This window comes from Lepidochelys kempii, chromosome 7 (genome assembly GCF_965140285.1).
Source record: "Lepidochelys kempii isolate rLepKem1 chromosome 7, rLepKem1.hap1, whole genome shotgun sequence".
Lineage (NCBI taxonomy): Eukaryota > Metazoa > Chordata > Testudines > Cheloniidae > Lepidochelys > Lepidochelys kempii.
Window position 1 is genome coordinate 9715486 of NC_136386.1, and position 6950 is coordinate 9722435.

Genomic DNA, 6950 nt, shown 5'->3' on the forward strand with positions numbered 1-6950 from the left:
ACAAGAAGATGTCGGCATCTTCAGTGCAGGCTCCCTGCATCCCATCCCTGCGAGCAGTGGAACAGCCCTGGTTTTGATGTGTTCTAAAATAATCAGCACTAACCCTTTATTGGACAGAGTCCTAGGGCTCTTCCTCATGCTGGCGAGCAGAAACATTAACTTCAGTGGGGCTACTCACATAAGTTAGAGCTCTCTATGATGAGTAAAGGCTCCACAGTTTAGCCGTAAGTTTCTATGTTATCACTCGGGTAGAAAGGTGCCAAGAGGAGTACATTTAAAAGTCTGCATTTATTTGTCAATGAAAAAGGCTGCCCTATCAGTAACCTCTGGGCTACATTGTTTTATCATGTCAATATATCATAGCATCACAATGCTATTATAGGGCTGACTAATGGGAATGGCTATTAGCGGTGTTGATGTAGTTTGAAAATAGCAATCCATATTTTATGGACCAAAAAGAGACCAAACCTTTACCTTAGACCTTAGCTACTGTAAAAAGGGAGATAAAGTAAATGAAATTTACCTTCTCATTTCTCTCTTCCCACAATTAGTTCAAAGTTCCCATACTGTACAAAATGATGGGATCTATATTAGAGAGATAAGGTGGGTGAGGTAATATCTTTTACTGGATCAACTTCAGTTGGTGAGGGAGACAAGCTTCGTCCAATAAAAGCTATTATGTCACCCACCTTGTGTCTCTCATATCCTTGACCAACAAAGCTACAACAACACTGCATACAACAATGGAACAGATCTAAGTTGCTGTTGCTACTCAATAAAGAGATCATGGAGTCATTGTGGATAGTTCTCTGAAAACACCCACTCAATATGCAGCAGCAGCCAAAAAACTAACAGAACATTAGGAATCATTAGGAAGGGGATAGAAAATAAGACAGAAAATATGATAATGCCACTATACTAAATCCATGGTACACCCTTACCTTGAATACTGCATGCATTTCTGGTAATCTCATCTCAAAAAAGATATGAGAATTGGAGGCAACAAAGATTATTAAGGATACAGAACAGCTTCCATATGAGGAGAAAGTGAAAAAACTGGGACTTTGCAGCTTGGAGGAGACGGAGATATGATAGAGGTCTATAAAATCATAACTGGTGTGGAGAAAGTGAATTAAAGAAGTGTTATTTACTCCTTCACATACACAAGAATCAGGGTGAAATTAATAGGCAGAAGGTTTAAAGTAAACAAAAGGAAGTACTTCACACAATGCACAGTCAACCTGTGGAACTTGTTGGCAGGAGATGTTGTGAAGGCTAAATCTATAGTGGGGTTCAAGAAGGAATTAGATAAGTTCATGGAGGATAGGTCCATCAATGGTATTAGCCAAGATGGTCAGGGAGGCACCTCTGTGTTTTGGGTGTCCCTAGCCTTTCATTGCCAGAAGCTGGGAATGGGTGATAGGAGATGGATCACTTGATGATTATCTGTTCATTCTGTGATGGAGCAAGGCCAGATGGCTATAGAAAAGTAGTGGGAGATAGACATATTAGCTCCAGGCTAAACAAATCCCTGGTACCAGGATAAGTTAAATGGCAGCTGCTTCAGGTCAATTAAGACACCTGGGGCCAATTAAGAATTTTCCAGAAGGCAGGGAGGATGCTAGGTTGATTGAGACACCTGAAGCCAATCAGGGGCTGGCTGAAACTAGTTAAAAGCCTCCCAGGTAGTCAGGTGGGATGTCAGAAGCTATGGGAGGAAGTTGTGCTGTTGGAGAGACTGAGCAGTACACACCATATCAGGCACAAGGAAGGAGGCCCTCAGGTAAGGGTGAAGTGGAGCTTGAGGAAGTGGGGGCTGCTGTGGGGAAGCAGCCCAGGAAATTGTACATGTCATGTTTCTAAAAGGTCATACCATAGCTGATACTACTAGGGTCCCTCGACTGGAGCCCGGAGTAGAAGGCGGGCCTGGGCTTCCCCATTTGCCCCCCCTCCGCAATTAATCACTGAGACTGGGAGACAACAGAGACTGTACAAGGGAGGATAGCTTCTCCTCAGCTCCCTCACTGGCTTATGATGAAAATGGCTCAGTAGACTGTGACCCTTGTCTCTAGAGAGAGAAGGGTTACGTGGAGCGTCACAGTGAGCCTCTGAGGCTAGCAAAATCTGCCAGAAAATGCGAGACCCACGGAGACAAGGACAGAGCTTTGTCACAATTCCCTCTGAAGCACCTGGCATTGACCACTGTCGGAAGACAGGATACTGGGCTAGATGGACCATTGGTCTGGCCCAGTGCGGCCGTTCTTATTGTTCTTCTGCTTTTATGCTTTCACTATACTTAAAGAAATTAAAATCTCCCAAACAGGCCTGTTGAAACCCTATCTCTTGCTAGCTTGAGACAAAAAATAACACAGGCAACTCACATCCATCTGCTTCATCACTAGCAGAGACCCATATACAATTGCACTTCTTCCATTAGGTTGTAGTTCAGGTGTTTTTTAAGGGTTATGTACTGGATATGGCAGTTGTTACTGTAGTATAAGGAGGTGGGTGTGGCTGCAGAGATCTATCACCCTCCATATTGGAAGGCTGGGCTCTGGACTGGAAGGCAGAAAAGGGAGTGGCCCTATGATGGTGTCCCCTGAATAGATATGTGGACACAGTTGGCAACGGGCTTTGTTGCAAGGATAGGTTCCTGGGTTAGTGTTTTTGTTGTGTGGTGTGTGGTTGCTGGTGCAAACACCTACAAGATCTCTATCAAGCATTCTTACAACTACAATACCCACCTGCTGAAGTGAAGAAACAGATTGACAGAGCCAGAAGAGTACCCAGAAGTTACCTACTACAGGACAGGCCCAACAAAGAAAATAACAGAATGTCACTAGCCATCACCTTAAGCCCCCAACTAAAACCTCTCCAACGCATCATCAAGGATATACAACCTATCCTGAAGGACGACCATCACTCTCACAAATCTTGGGAGACAGGCCAGTCCTTGCCTACAGACAGCCCCCCAACCTGAAGCAAATACTCACCAGCAACCACACAACAAAACCACTAAGCAAGGAACCTATCCTTGCAACAAAGCCCGTTGCCAACTGTGTCCACATATCTATTCAGGGGAACCATCATAGGGCCTAATCACATCAGCCACACTATCAGAGGCTCGTTCATCTGCACATCTACCAATGTGATATATGCCAGCAATGCCCCTCTGCCATGTACATTGGCCAAACTGGACAGTCTCTACGTAAAAGAATAATTGGACACAAATCAGACGCCAAAAATTATAATCTTCAAAAACCAGTTGGAGAACACTTCCATCTCTTTGGTCACTCAATTTACAGACCTAAAAGTGGCAATTCTTCAACAAAAAAACTTCAAAAACAGACTCCAATGAGAGACTGCTGAATTGGAATTAATTTGCAAACTGGACACCATTAACTTAGGCTTGAATAAAGACTGGGAGTGTATGGGTCATTACACAAAGTAAAACTATTTTCCCATGTTTATTTCCCCCCTACTGTTCCTCAGACGTTCTTGTCAACTGCTGGAAATGGCCCACCTTGATTATCACTACAAAAGGTTCCCGCCCCCGCCCCCACTCTCCTGCTAGTAATAGCTCACCTTACCCCACTGTATTTTCCACTGCATGCATCCGATGAAGTGAGCTGTACCTCACGAAAGCTTAAGCTCAAATAAATTTGTTAGTCTCTAAGGTGCCACAAGTCCTCCTTTTCTGTTTGCGGATACAGACTAACACGGCTGCTACTCTAAAAGCTGCATAACTTGACCACCTTTTGCCATGAGTAGCCTTTTAAAAAATTAAGTAAATATCAAAGATGACCAAATATGATGAAAGAGTAAAGCAGAACTTTCCCGGAGCATTAACCTAGTAAAAAAACAAAATGAAACCCTTCTATTACTACTGTTCTTAGCCTGCAATATTAGTATCTACCTGTAAGCTGGGCAAGATCCCACTGACTTCAATGGGACCAGAATTTGGCTCTCTCAGGATCAACATTCCACCCTTAAAAACTGGGATCCACATTTTTACCCAGAGATTGAAATTCACCTAGTGAAGAAGGCCTGCACAAGACCCTGTGCATCGCTTAAGCCCCACATAAGCATTTATCACAGGGCTTAAGCGCTCTAACTCAGACAGAACAGTAATCGGAATAGCACGTCTGAAGTCTGCTATTTCTACTATTAGAGGTATATTAGTAGTTCATTATGAGCCTTTAAAAAAATAAAAAACCACAACGCTCTGAGGTTAATAAAGTATTCAGAAAGCATGACTGGTACCTTTCATCAAGACACCCCTATTAAAATTTTTTGCATTTTTACCTTGGCCTTTATTGTACACATTATGCATTATTTATTTAAAAAGGTAACCCACACTGTGATTGGCAGCAAATTGGACTTTAAGTTAAAATGTTAATGAACAAGCATAGTAACTGAATGGGAAAGAAGAAATTTTGCAACCTCGTTGTTACCCCACTGAAACCTGTGGAGTGTTGTATGGTGTGGAAGTCAGTTTTCCAGTTAAGAACATAAAACCAAAATCTGATCACATGCTCCCACCCATCTGCCTCCTCAATTTCTTTCCTCCATGCAGTGGAAAAAACCCACCCCCTTTGAACCACTTATTGGCCAGCATTAAGCGCAAGGACAAACTGAGTAAAAGTGACTTTTACATTTTGCAGGACGGGGTCGACACATAGCAGACCAGTTTTATTTTTCTCCTTGACCATTTTATTATTAGCCCCACTTAAGCAGTTTTGTTTCTTATAAATTATGAGACCAGAGTCTATTTCCTTCCCAAGCTTAATCATAACACTCTTGGCACACCTCACATTTTCAATTTCATGACACTTGCCAGGCTGACTTCAATTTTTTATTTATTATTCACTGTCTTGTTTTAATATTTTCAACCTGTTTGCTCATGAGCAAAGCTTTATAGAGTCAAGGCCTAATGGCAGTTCTGCCTGATTAAGGAATGTAGAATTAGGATTTCAGATATTAACAGTTTACGTAGGAATCACCAGTACTCAATCTAGTCCAACAGCCATGGCCAGTACCACGTGCTTCTGAGTAAGAGGCAAGAAACCCTACAGTAGGCAGTTATAATAACTGGGAATAACAAGTCCAAAGAAAAAGTCTGTTCCTAGCTCACACTAATTACAGGCTGGCTCACACCCTGAGACATGAGGGTTATATCACCTCCAAAAACATTTGAGTGTTTTTTTTTTAATCCTTACTGTTGTAACTGTTATAACTCTGAATCTACATAGGGTGACCAGAAAAAACAGGACTGTCCCCTTAAAAACAGGATATCTGGTCACCCTCGCTGTATGTATAAATGCCGAATTCTTTTTTTAAAACCTGCTGAGTGCCTGGTTTCAATGATGTATTGTGGCAATGCATTCCATAGGCTATCTGAGTGGTGCACGGGGAAAAAGTATTTCTGGTATATCAGTTCCGAATTTCCATTACCAAATTTTAGTGACTTTATTGTGTTTTATATGTATTGAATTGCTGGCAATCTCTCAAAGGGTGGAAATTCCTTAGAGGAAATCAATCTTGATCATCGTGGGGGTCTTATAAAAGTATATAATTTAATAGAAGGAATTTAAATGGAAATATTTAAGGTGAATTTTTCCATTTTTTTCTGGTTAAAAGGAAATTGGAAAATGTTAGCATGGAGTACAGAATGCAAAATGAATATCAGTACAACACAAACAAATTATTACCATTTCTGTTCAGTGAAACAGAATTCATGGTTTTTTTTAAAAAAACCCCATGAAATTCTGAATATACATTTATAATCCAAAATTTACTGGCCTGGGTTTCTTCAAAATATACACTTTGTAAATTTGTATTTAAATATTTATGCAGTGGCGCATATTCCTCTTATAGCTGATATATCGTAATATATTTATTTTTCAAGGCAGTAATATTTTCCCACTCAACTTTGACTTTATTGAAATATGCAGAAAAGGAGAAGTGTTATCTCAAAGCTGTTGTCACTTATTTCTATGTACATATCTAGATAATTCAAGCTCCTATTTTAAGAGGCAGAATTTTTTGTTTCTGTGCTCCAGTCCGCCAGCCAGATTATGTTGATCATTTATTGTTACTCTTTGTTTTTGTTTTTTCCCTTTAGTTTGGGGGTAGCTTCAAATATTTTTCTGGGTACCCCAACTGTATTTGTCACTTCAGCTGGTGGGGAACAGTTTGTCCTCGATTTTCCTGGTAAATAATGCTTTTCCTTCTAAAAATACAAGGCCGCATTCTCATTTACACTAAGGTCACTTTGTGCCACTCTGTCATTGTAAAGTGGCCTTGAAGTTTGTGTAAATGTAATTTCCATCCACTTTACAGAGTGTTGTAAAAGAGACTTAGCCCAAATGAGACTCTAGCCCGTAACTTCAGTTTTAGGACTGCACCATTATTTTAAAGACATTGTCAGAAGACCTGAGACCAAATCCTTAACTGGTGAAAATGGGCATTGAATTCAGCACATCTACAGCTGTTTACAGCAGCTGAATCTGGGCCCAGAGTCCCCTCCGTTGTCACTCAGTGGGTTTTTCATTCCTGTGTTTTGAATTCATGTTGAATTTTCTTTTTACCAGATACAATCACTAGGTGACATACGGTGACACTTGTTTTCACTTTATCAGTTTAGAGCTACAGGGAGCCTGGATAATTTATCTTTCATCCCAGGTAAGTCTTGGTTTTTCATTCCCTGCCTCGCTGTCACCCAGCGGTACAGTAAAAGAGGGTGCCAATGGAGTATTTTCCTTTCTGGGATATCATTGGAATGGGCTTCTTTTGTATTCCTCACTTTCTTAGTCAATAAATTCTGAAGACAAAATGTTATCTGTGTGACTCTCCCTTTCTTTTTTCCCCACGCACAACAGCTGTAGGGGAATTAACCTGGCTACGAGAGTGCTTCCTGTGTAGCCTTTTTAAGTGAAAAGGAAGAGGTC